At 39.1% G+C, this 15,166-nt stretch overlaps 1 long non-coding RNA gene across 1 annotated transcript; it reads left to right on the forward strand.

Annotated features, from left to right (window-relative positions):
* The first annotated feature begins 12,520 nt into the window (after positions 1–12,520).
* Positions 12,521–13,316, forward strand: LOC143526599 (uncharacterized). Its single transcript, XR_013133901.1, has 3 exons — positions 12,521–12,554; positions 12,625–12,790; positions 12,863–13,316. It is a non-coding gene; the product is annotated as an uncharacterized LOC143526599 (long non-coding RNA).
* The last annotated feature ends 1,850 nt before the right edge of the window (positions 13,317–15,166 follow it).

Below are 15,166 nucleotides of genomic sequence, written 5' to 3' on the forward strand. Positions count from 1 at the left end.
CAAATCCAGAGGTCCTGAGCAAATCCCATAGGCCTTATTCAACCCAACACTTCATTAAAGATATACATATCTGTTTATGTCTGTAGATGCATGTGAGTGTGTATAATTTCCTAAAGCTCTGCATAAGTGGAATACCGTGTACAACATGGCCATACTGAGAGTCTTCACCAACATATTTCCTCATGGCCAAGGAAGCAATTCCTAAATATTTTATGTTGTCTGATTAATGCTACAGCATCAGTGTGACAAAATTATGCCGCAAAGTGTTTACTGTGCAATAGAATTTGTTCCACTATCTCTGCATTTACTGTAGGTGCCACAATAATACCCATTAGTAACACCTAGTTTAGTTTAACTATCCCTCGAGGCGCATTTAAAGGGAAGTAACATGGGGGTTTGTCTCCCTTACCTCCTAATACGCTACCATAGCTTAGCACACCAGCAGAGAGGGCTTATCCTAATGCACACTTATGACCAGGGGCCAGGGCTCAGGTGATTTGGAGAGACTGAAAGGGAAATGTAAGTGTCTGCATCATTTAAAGGTGGCCCCGGAGAAAGCATGCAACACTGTCACAGCCTGAAAAGTGTTGCACGATGTTGCCTCATTTCTAAAAGAATAAGCACCAACACCTATACTGGAACTGGCCAGAGGCCCTTATAAAAGACTAAAGAGGACAATGAAGGCAGTCTGGGCACACACATCTTTTTAGCTAATCACCTTCCCTCCCCACACATGTAAGAAATCAATGACAGGTTTCCCAGTACAGCGTTCCAGGACATTTCTGTTTTGAATTATTGTGTTTGAATTAACAAACAAATTCCCTATTTAATTCCACTAAGAGGTAACTCATCACGTATATCAAGATGAAAGTGGAAAAGCCCTTCATTAAAAGTATCATGATCCATGATCTACTTACATCTCTTTCCAGTCTTGGTAGTGCTTAGTGTCATGTACACATTTGCATTCTTCAACAAGAAATTAAATGTAAGCATGTAAATTATGTTAAAAGTATGTTACTTAAAAGTCAGTGATTATCTAATTAGTAATTATGAAAATCTGCATTATGTAATTGCATTACGTAATCAATCTGCATTATGTAAAGCAAGGTTTTCCAAATTTATCATCACATTATCATCACACTATCACATTATCATCATATTATAATCACACTTAGCTGGCTAGGTCCCTCTCTGTCACACGGGAACTACAAAGTTTTCATCTCGTGAGACACATAAAGCCAGATACCACATCTTCCCAAACTGCTGTTTATACAACAAAACTGGACAACTAAATATGCTTAGAATGCTAAATACCGTACATGTAACATTTCAGTGAATATGACCTAACAGATGTCTATGATTGGCTAGTGAGAAAATGATCAATAGAAGGAGAAGAAAATGAATTTCCATCCAGTAAACAGAGCCCTAGCTGTGGCATGATCAGTACTCAAACTAAAAATCTCCTAGTATCACGGCTCCCGACATGTCTGTTCCTTCTGTCTCACCATCATGGACTCCAACTCCCATGATCCTCTAAGCAGCTTCCTTAGATCCAAACCCCCTAACCCTACTGATCACATCTGTTTCCAATTTGAACACCTCTCCCTTTATATTTAAGCTCAGGCTTTCCGTTTACATGTATCTACAAACATTGCTAAGCCTTTATGATTGTACTCTCTAGTGTTTTTGTCTCTACACTGGGTTTTTGATCACGCTTTATTGCTTAGTGCTGATTATATTTGTTTGCCTGCCTATTACTGAGCCCCTGCCTGGATTACTATTGTGCTTTTGGATACCGGACTGAATTTGCATCCATGTGTTATTAAAGCTGAATTATTACTTGCAAAATCTGTGTAATGTAACACCCACCAACAGTGAGAAATCTTAGACACAGCTTACTTGATGTAATGAAATATCAATTGTGGATGGTATACATATGTATACATGCAAAAGTATTATATATAATTTTTTTATATAATTCTTTTTCAGGCTCTTTATTAGAATGCAGCCACAAAATACATCAGTATTAAAAAAAACTGAAGAAAAAAAAAATCAGTAAACTAGAAGCTTCGGCTACGGTGGAAGGTATTTAATGTGACCTCCCGTTACACTTGAGCATCAGAAAACAGATGAAATATAAAGAAGAACTCAAGAAGACATGCTGAAAGAATCGTGCTATAATACACCAGAAGATGACTTCAGAATGTCTCCCTAGAAGAGGTCAACATGGGCGTACTGCCAAGGGAAGCCACACTAAATACTAAAGACATTTTTGATTTTGTGTACATTTAATGTATTTTCTGTTGGTATCTTAATAAAGACAGATTTTTTATTTATTTATACATTAATACCATTACTAAAACAACAAATCTAATATGGTTGTATACCATATACATTCTTAATAACTGCACAAAATATATGAGAATACATACATATACATATATACACCATAATATATAATACATATTTAATATTTAGTATTTGTGCATTACATTTTGTCAGTTAATGCACAAGCCATGCTTAGATCCACTCACCATGTTGCAGTTATAGCTCTTAAAGTTGTTGACTATCCCTGCAATTACCGCAAATATAAACAAAATCTGAAGGCTCCATCGCAGGTTAATGTTGTTATGTTGACTACATATCAGTCTAAGCCTCGTGGTGAATTGGAACTTTGTCCCCAAGTGACAGAAGCAGATGATGAAGCTGCTGTTGGAATACAGGGAGACCGGGTAATGAATGTCTGCACAGCCTTGCCAAGAGCTGCATCTCCATCAGTGCCGGTCGGCCTCGTCTGCAGTACTCCGCCAGTCAACCTGCTCCCAACTTAGAAGTGAATTAAAATATCCGCACGGGAATTATAGAGGGGACCGTAGGAGAGACGGGGTCAGGGAGGGGAGCAGGAACAGAGCTCCTTCAGATTCCTGGCTGTGTAGTCGTAGCCTCGGTGCCGTTAGGCACTGGCTCTGGGTGCGCAGGCCAGCCCATAATGCCAAAGACAGCCAGCATCGCAGTCATGACAACCAATTGTCACGTTCTACCCCTCCCCCCACTTTTCTCTACCCTTCTGTCAGCAGCAGATTACCTGCTGGGCAGGAGATCACACCTCCTGCCTCACAACTCATTTTTGACACCTGTTTTGAACTCCATCTTCCTTCTTCATCTTCTTTCATGTCTACGTCTCATGACGTAAAAAAAAAAAAAAAGAGATCACGTCGATAACTATTTCCCCATTGTCACCGCTTCCTGTGTCATCAAAAAAAATAATTAAGTGAATTGAACATTAAGGTGGGAAGTCACAATAATGAGATGAGCTGGGTTTATAAGATGAAGGGAAAAAGAGCAGTGATGAATTGCGAATTTGTGATCACAGCGAGTAATTGGTTGTGAGTGACGGAGCACATGAACCAGGGATGGGTGGGGTGGGGTGGGGTGGGGTGTAGCTGCTCCAACACCTCCAGAGCTGGGACAGAGAGAAGCACTCAAGAAGCAGTCTACATTTGAAAATGTAACTGTATTAGAATTTCTCCATAAATTCTGAAAAGTAAATGTGCTTTTCTTACTTTGAGAAGGTAATCGCTCTTTTTGGATTAGTTTTTTATTTCATTTTTAAATTTATTTATTTATTTTAAGATAGGATATATTTGAATTTCTTACACTATTGTACTAAACCTAAAAGAATATAGATAATATAATAACACTGCAGCTGGCTGAGAGAAATGTGTCCTATCATTGTCAACCAAGCCTGAATGGCAGCAGTGCTGTTATCACCCATGGCAGGATATCCCGTAGCACCCAGTAGCCCCTGCTCTCGGCCTGGAGAAGGTGGCATTAACGCCTCCCTCCTTTAGCACCACTGGGTTGTTGATACCTGCCAGCGTGCGTAAACACAGTTGGGCCTTTTGCATCAGGCTTGGAGGAGTTCTAGGACATCACATCAACCACACTTCCAGGCGTTAATGAATGTCAGTGGAGGACACACTTGCCTTTACTAGTGATGTCTAACACTTGGCTAATAACTGGTAGACAACATGAAACCTACAACTGTTTATTCTGTAACTGTATCTTTATTATGTATAACTTAATGAGCAAATATCTTTTACACACATTTATCATAAACAAGAAAAGCTGTGTACATTCAAACGGGACCCATACAATGTAACCTTCACACAATTCAAGCTATAACTACTACTTACAAACACTAAATGTTATATAAATATAAATGTTTGTAGTTTAAAAGTTTCAAATTGCTATGTTTGCTTGTATTTATACAGGCTACAGATTCTAAGCAATGTGCTCCTTAACATTACATCACGCAGTATTTCTTGACTGTTCATAATGCACAGAATTTCTGTCATAGCTAAAAGTTATTATTACTGCCACCTAGTGGCAAACTGTTTTATCTGCACCAAATGAAAAGATTTGTTAGTTGAATGCTCATCGTTGAATGGTTATATAAATAATTACACAACCATTACTACTAAAAATAACATTTATTATTATAATTATTTATTTTATTGGATCCTTTCTTCTCATTATGAAAACGCACCCAACATTATATTGTAAATAACAGAAATTGTAAATAACAGAAATTTATAGAAATGCAATAACTATAAAATCTTACCTGCGTGTTACCTAATAGATAGACAGAGTAACAAAGAGACAGAGAGCAACAAAGAGAAAGAGAGTAAGACAGAGTAACAAATAGAAAGAGTAAGAGACAGAGTAATAAAGAGAAAGAGAGTATCAAAGAGACAGAGAGAAACAGAGTAACAGAGACAGAGAGTAACACAGAGAGAGTAAGACAGAGTAACAAAGAAAAAGAGTAAGAAACAGTGTAATAAAGAGAAAGAGTAACAAAGGCAGAGAATAACAAAGACAGAGTAACACAGAGACTAACAAAGAGAAAGAGAGTAACAGAGACAGAGAGTAACAAAGAGAAAGAGTAACAAAGAAAGAGAACAAGCACAAGGGAGTGATTTCTCCTCACTTTACAGCCAGCTCCACTCTCAACTCTCTCCTCCAAAATCCTGTGCCCCCATGGCCCTGACATCATTCAGTCTTATCTTGCCCACAATCAGAGTTTTCCGCCACTGACAAATCAAAGTTGACCACATACTGGTATCCCCTCCCACCGTAGGGACCAGACACAGGAACTCACACTGATCATTGTAACGTGACCACTCTTATTTTAGCGAGATCAGAGGCATGCACTGCAGTGGGGGTAGATGGAACCAAGACTAGCTCAGAGCCTTCACCACTCACGCCAAGGTGCTACAATTTGTAATCTCCCGACACACAAGTTGCATCAACTTTCTTTTGCTTTTTTCACCGGTGACTAACTTGCTTACCACTGGCTAGGTTTCTTTCAGTGAGTCATTCCATACTCACAATCCAAATGGGATTACAGGTCCAGCCTTCCCAAAGTTTAAAACTCTTGTATTGTAGTCTTTAAAACTCTTAATGCTCCACAAATTAGTGGAGTGTGTGATGAGGTTCCAGCACTGTTCACCCATCAGCCCCATTAATCGTCGTTTTCAAATGTTCCCATATCTTTTGTACAGTTATTAAGAATGCATTCAGTTTTGACACTAGCATAATCTATTAATGTAAACAACAGCCTGAATGCTATGTCCTAATCATAACTAGCTAATTAGAGTGCACACACTGCTGCTTTTTATATTATTATTTATCAATACAAGTTTGTTGTTTTTATTCTATTATCCTATAAATATGGCATTTGTAGCTGCCAACAACTTTTAAATCAATCAAGTGACCCTGTAGACTGTATTTTATTGATTTATTTGCAGATTTACTTAAATCATCTTATGAAGCAACACCAGAATTAGTATTTCCCAGAGGCAGAATTTGCTGTGATCTTAGTGCAACATGTTTAGCTGTTCTTTGTTCTTCATTACTTTGTACTGCACTTCTTTGACTTTGCTTTGTGACTAAAGTCGTCCTCTGACACTCAGAGCAGGAAGCGTTCTAATTATCAGACTTGTTTTCTCTCAAGGTTTCTTCTTTCTACTTCTTTGCCATTATCACCTTGGCTTTCTTATTAGAGGCCTGGATTCAGATATAGCTGATTTCTGCTAAGATGCTTTTGACAACATGTTGAACCATACACATAAAATAACATCTAAAAGCAACCAGAATACTCTACACCTCTATACTAATACTGACCAGTGTCCAAGTGACTAGTGACCGAGGAGGGTCGAGGTTGGCTAACATGACCTATACACTAGACATTTGCGGTTCACGTCACTCTTCAAAATACACCGGGCCAAGAGAGGGCCGGGAGACTGGTGTCCATTTTGATGTGGTTAGCAGCTTGGCCAGTGTTGGCTAGCGAAATCGCAGGGAAAATGAGGAAAAACTGAAGAGGAGCAGTATTAGCTTTACTTCCACTTTAACATAACAAACTGAAATTTAAATACTGATAATATACTTAAATATAAAAAATATCTTATATTTAAGATAACATACTAGGCTAATCAGTACCCAGGTTTCACCTGCTCTGTAAATGGATGCAAATGTCTCTAAATTGGGTGCATTCAATACAATACTACAAAGAACTGTGATTTCGCTTATAAATTTTCACTGATGAAAACACAGTGTGACCACAACTTAACAAATGTAACCTTCTCCACCCCTACAGCTGGTGCAAAGAAGAAGCAGGAGTAAAACTCGACTGAAAGACCCAAATAACACTTAACGTATTCTCTGTCATCTCCTCTCAGATGGGTTTGCTTGTACTGATTTGTGCTAAAAGCATTATGGTTGGATTTTATGTTAAATACATTGCAAACTATATGAATGAACATAAGTGATCTTAACTGGAATTAGTGCACCATAAATAAGAACTGGTGCGTCTGAGGGAGGTTTAAAGCTTAGCCAATACAAATCTGCAGATGTTTATATCATGTCATCAATGCACCAAACAGGGGTGTGATTATAAACATTATGACACTACACTGTGCTTCATAAAGCCTGTGTTCATTTAACATGAAAACAAGACTCCGTGAATGATTGTACAGCATTCATAAGGTTAGAATATTAGTGCAGAGATTTTCAGAGCTGCTCCTGTAACACTCTCACACTGTACATGTTTCCACTGGGCTAATTATGTTCAATTTTAAACCCATGAATCAGCTTTAAAATCAGGTGAATTGATTCAGGTGAATTGAGTCAGATGAATTGAGTCAGGTGAACTGAGTCAGGTGAATTGATTCAGATGAATTGTGTCAGGTGAATTGAGTCAGGTAAATTGATTCAGATTAATTGAGTCAGGTGAACTGAGTCAGGTAAATTGATTCAGATGAATTGAGTCAGGTGAACTGAGTCAGGTGAATTGATTCAGATGAATTGTGTCAGGTGAATTGAGTCAGGTGAACTGAGTCAGATGATTTGAGTCAGGTGAACTGAGTCAGGTGAATTGATTCAGATGAATTGTGTCAGGTGAATTGAGTCAGGTGAACTGAGTCAGATGATTTGAGTCAGGTGAACTGAGTCAGGTGAATTGAGAATGATTTGCATCTGCCTGCCTGCCTCACTGCCATTTGTCCCCCACTTCCCCGTTTACTGTGCCTCATCATCAGGAAGAGCTTAGAGCAATGAAAGGACAGATTTAATCTCTAAAGTCACATGGTCAAGTCCCACACTATAACACCACATGTCTCTCCGCTCTGTCTTTCTCTTTATGACGCCCTGACTCCTCTTCTAAAGAGCCAGGACGAATGGAAACCATCAATGAAATGGGCTTCTTGTTTTTGCTGCCCACATTTTGGGGAACACACGGCATCAATCAGAGCAAAATGTATTTGAGCTACAGAAGGCCAATCTCTAAATTGACTGGCGTTTGTGCCTTTAAGAGCAGGATTGCTTTAATGATTGTGCGGCTGCAGAAGGTCTCACACTCCATGATCACCCTTCCGGGATGAGGGAATTACCTCAGGTTGATTACATCCATGATTCAGCAATACTAGGACAGCTTTTACATAAATGAATTCCAGCTTTTCACTAAATTCTTCACAAAATGGCTCTTACCCTTTTTTATAAAATTTGAGAATAGCTGGAAATTTTTCAAGCCCAAATGCCTCTAGTCTAGTCATAAAACTGCATTTGCTCACCACCTGCCCTGAGGGAAACTTCAGAGGGAACCAGCTAGATCAGATGACCGATTTGCTGTTTTCCTTGTGTGGAGAGACTTGTGGGGAGAAGTGTGAGATAACAGATTTCCTATTCTGTAAACTAAACTTCCTAAAGCACAGTTGTAACTCGGATTGTCAACCCGAGAACCCTTCCATGACTCTTACTGGTGTCAAGTAAGTGCTAATGAGTACATTTCTAAGGAGTTTCCAAGCGATGCTTAACTTTTCACTGAGCCTAGCTAAGCAACATACTCAAACACTAGCATGTAATACTGTGAGCTAGTGTCTTTGAATGTCTCCAGCGAGACCACCAGCTTATCCTGAAGTAACAAAGAGTGCTACCTTAGCACTCCGTTCATTCGATGAGGGAACCCTTGGGTCCTTGAACCAGGCAGCATCCTGGGTCGTAGGAGTTCCACGGGCAATGAGCGCTAGCACGGCGAGCGATAGTCTGTTCCAGCCACCACACCATTACTGATTTAGAAGAGAGATTTCTGTTCTGAGAACTGACAACAGAACGAGGTCTCCACATTCTTGAGCATGGGTTTCTTATTTTATTTGTAGAATTGTTAACAAAAGTTGTTATTTATTGAGATTTGGTGTTAAAGGAAATCTAGACAGGCAACCACATAACTCTGAAATCTGAACCAGGGGCCCTTCCTGTTAAAATATTATAGTGAGGCAGGATGTAAAGGGGAGTGCTACACAATTTTAATGTTACATTTAACACATCAGAGACTTCTGGAGCTCTTTGTGAGGACATACTCCAACCAGCTGACAAAGCAACTATCCTCACAAAAAGATACATTAAACTGACTTAATCCTTCAGTGAAACATCCAATGAACTAATTAAAAACTGGTAAAACTTTATAATAACACTTTATAATAATAATTTCTAAAACATTTATGATTATCTTCTTAATTAACTGAAATAACGAGTTATTTTGGGTTATTCATCAATAATGAATATATTTGCAGTCATTTATAAAACACATCTGGACTTGTTTCATAATTAACTTAACATGTATTAGCTTACACTTCATAATAAACTTATCACGAAATAATGTTGTCGTGGAGTAAATGAGGGAACAGGAGGCGAGGTGGCTAACGGCACATCTTTACTTTCCATAATGCCATGTAGCGACAATGACAAAATTAAAAGGAAAGCGCCTTAGTGCAGCATACAAACAAAGGAAGTTAGGTAAGGTTGTAAGGTGCTTCTTGAGTCTGAAGAGTGGGGGACTCTTACAGTGGAGTGTCGCAGACAGTCTCAGGGTGTGAGCCCAGTACACAGCACTGGCAGAGCGGACCTGTGGGCTTTAAATTGTGAATGGAGGACAATGAGGATCAAGTGAATGCAATGATGACAAGTGGGTAATAGACGGGTGATTGGGAAGGGATATGTGATGAGTGGGTGTGTGTGTGTGTGTGTGTGTGTGTGTGGGGGCATCTCCCTCATGGCTTCGGCCTTCAATGACAAATGTATTACTTACTTATTCATCATGAATGTGCAATCTTATTCAAGACACATCTAACCTCTCACTTCATAAATAACTGACCATGCACAAATAAGTAAGCTGGATGTTATGCTTTAGTTGTGAATATACACTTGAGAAGCCTATCAAAATGCCCCCTTGACCCAAACGGTAGCCTCTGTCATGTGGTGACAACTGCATGTGGTATTAATGTTCCATTATGTGTCACGTGCTTTTTTTAAGACATCTCACCACGACCCCCTCTGGTGGTGTGTTGTGTCCCATTCACTACATCACCTGGTGGTTGTGTGTTTATGTACTGTTCTTTATAAGCCCTTTTCATTTTGTGATAATTTGTCAGTTATTGTGTATTGCTCACGGTCTTTTGCTCCAGTTAATGCACTGTTATGCTTGGTTATGTTAAGTATTAATGAGGAGCTATGAAAACTTACCTCTCAACGTGTTCTACCTAGCACGACTTTTGTGAAAACGTTGGCTAGAATTAAAAATGGCTCTAATTTGAGTAAGATTTGTCAACGTCATCTCATCTCTGGTAGATGCACACAGATAAATGGGTGAGGGTTAATTGGGACAGCTATGAAGTTCAGTGCTCACGGCATGACTACAATCCTGAGATGTTCCGTCACCATGTGATGGAAGTCAGACCTGTGATGCATATACTCATCGCACATACACCATCAAAGTGAGAGGTATCTTTTGGGCTGAAATGAAGTCATGTACCGACGTGCGAAAACCAAATACAAGTGGATTACGGATGATGCAACTGGTATGAAATGCAAGATTATTTTTACATGACTGATGTATTATTCACACGATTGTATCAAATCAAACACTTGGATGAAATAAGAGTAAAGCTCTGATCAGTGTGAGGCCGACATTAGCCATCTGTTTAAGAATGGGTGTGTCATTTGTGTGAACAAGGGGTGACCTCCGGACCCTGCTCCCTCCCCATTGTGTGAACACAGAGTCACCCCTGGACTCTGCCCCACACCTCCTTCAGCATAAATACATGTTGTCCCCACCCAACCACAAAATACAAGGGTTGCTTTCTGCAATGACGTCTTGTCACAACAAGCCAGATCCTGAGATGTCTGGTGAAATCATGTATGGGATTCATCAGCTGAAACTGCACCCATTTTGAACCAGAGAAAATGCTGGAAAAAGCATTCTGATGATGTGAATGTAATGTACTCTATATGTCTGCTTTTACCACATTTCTATCAATGAAACCTTGACTCATAACTCATCACAGTGATTTACACCTTTCATCATGACTGAACACAAATTTTAAAATATTTACTATGCACCCTCAAAACTTTAAACAGTGGTTATAGAAAATGTAGGTAAACGTGTTACATAAATGATACAGAGTTTCAAAACTCATTATCAGACGGGAATGTATACATGTTCATAAACCAGTTAAAGAGGAAACTAATGAAATGGTGTTTATTAAACATGCTGAACAGTAGCAGGTGGACTTAATCAGACTGTTAAAGCGAAAGATTTTTTAAATAAAAGGATAAAGAAACTTTACTTAATGTTTAATGTAGATTATACCATTAGACATTTGAATTTGAATTGAAAAAATGACCATTTGAGAAAGGTTATAAACATGGATGAAATGTTTCAGAGGCACACAGAGAGAGCCACTGGTACATGGACTGTGTGACTATAATGGAGAGATGTGTTTTATAAGCAGGAAACGCTAAATCTCATAATCAAAAAAAGACAAGGTATTTAAACAATAACCTACTATGAAGAGAGAATGTTTGGGCGAAAAGAGGCAAAACAGGAAAAAATCTGTATTCAGTGAAATGGTTAGGATGCTCTGATAAATTTAACTCCTAGGTGCCAACCATGGATGTGTTAGATATCACGCTTAAAATAACCACCATGCTCATTTTCTATACTATTTGTATCAGATCTCAGATATCAGAGAGCATATTCTTTGTTACTCTCCCAAGAAACCCTGACAAGATATCTTCCTACACCAATACATTCACTAAAGCCTTTGAACTCAAGGTTGACTGGTTTATAACCCTGATAGAAGTCCAGTACCTACTCACCTGGGCATCTACAAAGGTAAGTTAAAATATCTTTCACCTGGATGTACGGAAAATGACTGCTATAGAAAATAATTGTATCATTGTCAAATCCATCCCAGATATTATGCAAGGATATATTTCCTGCATCAGGACACGAGGAAGGTGATAAAAAACAAAGCACTGTTCTCTTTTTTTATAATGCAAGTATACATATAAGTAAACTTAACTTAATCCTTTACTACTTATATATACTTTTTGTAAAGCATCCTACTAGGATTTTACTTAGGAATTATTTATATACTTGAAATATATCTTAAATTCTAAAACAGGTTGGAAGTTACTATGAACACTGCACTGTATAAAAATCAGTAAAAACATCTTTGGTATATTTTCAGTAAAATCCGTGTGACAGCTGTGACATAGTAAACACAAGGCACAGACGCACGCAGATCCAGAATACGACTTTAATGACAGGGCTATCCAACAGATGGAAATATAATCCAAAAACCCAAGTAGAAAACAGTCCAGGGTCAAAACCCAAATGAAACAGTAAAGGCAGGCAAAGTTAAGGGGCAAAAGGCAAAAAGAGGTGAACACCAGAATTAGAAGTAATAGAAAGCTTGGTGCACATGTAACAGGTGAAACCTGTGATGGGCTACGAGTGGGTTGCGAGTCGTGACTGCAACTATAGTCAGTGTGAGGTGTTTCCATTCTCTCCTTTCCTCTACGTGAGCACCAGGTGTGTCCAATTAAGAGTGGGTGTTGGCTCTAGCATATATACACACGAATGGTGGTGCTGCAGGTAGGCAATATCCTCCCTCTGTTGTGGTCTGCTGTGGCTGGGCTGAGTCATTGAACGGGTAGGTTGCTTTTAGAGGTGGTGTACTTTGGGGTTGGGGTTTTATATTAATGGGTAATGTCTCTGTGCAGGTGTGCTGTTTGGCTGGTTCATGCAAGTTTCTATTTTCCACTCCGTGTTGACGGCGCATTGGCGCAAAGCTCCCTAAACCGGCTTTTACATTGTAGCCATTTGTTGTGGCTTCACGGCGGTTTTATTACTTTAACCCGGGTGTGCTGAAGGAGCACTGATCCGGAGGTAGGTACGCGGTATTCCGCACAGTTGTTGGTCATTGGTGGTTCATGCAGCTAATACCTGTTCATTGTATAGGAGTAACAGGGGGGCGCAACAACTAACAGGGTGTGAGCTGTGAATTGCAGCGGCCGAAGGTCCTGTGTGAGCGTCGCCAGTGACTGGTCCGGGTTGCGATTGGAACGAGCGGGCCTGGAAGCAGCTATTCGTCAATTCATGTTTTAATGAAATATTTCAATACCTACCTAGTGAAATTGGAGTCGCTGCTGTTTTGTTTTGCTTTGTTTGTGCTGGTGTTTTGTTTTCTTTTGGCTGCGTTGGATACGCCGTCGGTTAGGTTCCTTGTTTTTTTTCTATTTTGGTTTTTCTGTGTAATTTTATGTAACGTGTTGTCTAATTCGTTTATTGGTTGTTTTGCTGTACTTGATGTGATATTTTTATTTGATTATTAACTGATGGGTTGATGATGATTTTTGTTCTGTTAACTGATTATGGTTTATTTTGGCAGCAGTTTCTGGTTTAGTGGTATTGTTTTTAAAGCATTTTTCTTGACTGTGGGGCGTCCTGTGGGTCTAGAGGTCGGAGCAATTGCATATTCTAATTGTATCTCTTCTTTCTGTAGGACATCTGGATGTCCATTCACTCGTGGTTTGGCACCTTAATTTGCAGTGGTGTGAGTTCACGTGCATTGCACTTTTGCGTGTGTATTGGAGATTTTAGAATATAGACTGGGCGAGACCGCTAGTTCTTTGACACCCACAGCCAGTTCGTCGGAGCTCCTGTTTTTTTTTTTTTTTTTTTTTTTTTTTTTTTTTTTTTTTTTTTTTTTTTTTGTTGTTGTTGTTGTTGTTGTTGTTGTTGTTGTTGTTGTTGTTGTTGTTGTTGTTGTTGTTGTTGTTGTTGTTGTTGTTGTTGTTGTTGTTGTTGTTGTTGTTGTTGTTGTTGTTGTTGTTGTTGTTGTTGTTGTTGTTGTTGTTGTTGTTGTTGTTGTTGTTGTTGTTGTTGTTGTTGTTGTTGTTGTTGTTGTTGTTGTTGTTGTTGTTGTTGTTGTTGTTGTTGTTGTTGTTGTTGTTGTTGTTGTTGTTGTTGTTGTTGTTGTTGTTGTTGTTAAAATAATACTAATAAATGAAGTGATTTTATGGATGGGTTGTGAATAAACCTTTGATTACCTCAAATCCACATCTCTGAACATTTTATTCAGGTTTACCTGTGTGCCTAGGTGCCTTTATTGGCTTGGGTTAATACATGTCCTGGGGTGAAATTCCCCAGGTGGCGTAGTTGGGTTTGCTCTATTGCTACACGGGCCACACACACACACTAATGTGTCTTGAAATAACACAGTGGACCTACAACAGATGACGTGGCTCCCCAAACCATCACTGACTGTGGAACCTTCACACTGGACCTCAAGCAGCTTGGATCGTGTGTCTCTCCACTCTTCCTCCAGACTCCGGGACCTTGATTTCCAAATGAAATGCAAAATCTGAAAACAACACTTTGGACCTAAACCTGCTGGTGTAGAAGCAGAACATGAAATACCAATACCTGATTTAATAACCACAGTATCACTGTGCTTGATTGGCCAGCAAACTGGCCTAACCTAAACCCCATAGAGAATCTATGGTGTATTTTCAAGAGGAAGTTGAGACACCAGACCCTACAATGCAGACGGGGTGAAGGATGCTATCAAAGCCACCTGGACTTCCAAAACACTTCAGCAGTGCCACAGGCTGATCGTCTCCATGCCACGCTGCATTGCACTTTACAAGTAGGCCAACATATTTTTTCAGTTGAAAAAATCTATATATTTCACTTTTTTTCTCTTTATATATTTTTTTATTCTAATTTATTGAGATGCACCTGTTTGTCTCCTCTTTGTGGTCTTTAGTGCCTGGTTTATCTTTCATTTGATATTAGAGTGAAAATAGTCTTAAGTACTTGGCCCATTTGTAGAGTCACTTACTATTATAATGTTTTACTTGCTGTTAATTTGTGTGGCTTTTTTAAATCTAATCTTTCCTCTAGCAGGTGTTCATGGTTGATCCATATGTATCTGAGTTAGAGATCCCTTCCTTTGTGTATGCCTGGTTAATCTCACCCTTTACTTGGTTTGTTTTGGACTTGTATTTGGTTTGTTTTCCTGTAGAATTGGTTTAGCCCCTTGAGTTCAAGTCTGTCCCCTGTTATTGAGTGGTGCTTGTATGAATGTTTAAGATGTTGTATAATAAGGCTGAGCAGGTGCTGTCCAGGTTCCTTCCAGTTAGTGTAGCGCTCAGGTTTTGTTGCTATCTATGTACAGTTATTTTGATGTTAGTAGTTGTCTTGGGTGTTGTGTGTTTCATATTTGGGTTTATTTTATGTGTTTGTAGTCGTATCTTGGGT

Source organism: Brachyhypopomus gauderio, chromosome 1 (genome assembly GCF_052324685.1).
Source record: "Brachyhypopomus gauderio isolate BG-103 chromosome 1, BGAUD_0.2, whole genome shotgun sequence".
In the NCBI taxonomy this organism is placed as follows: Eukaryota; Metazoa; Chordata; class Actinopteri; order Gymnotiformes; family Hypopomidae; genus Brachyhypopomus; species Brachyhypopomus gauderio.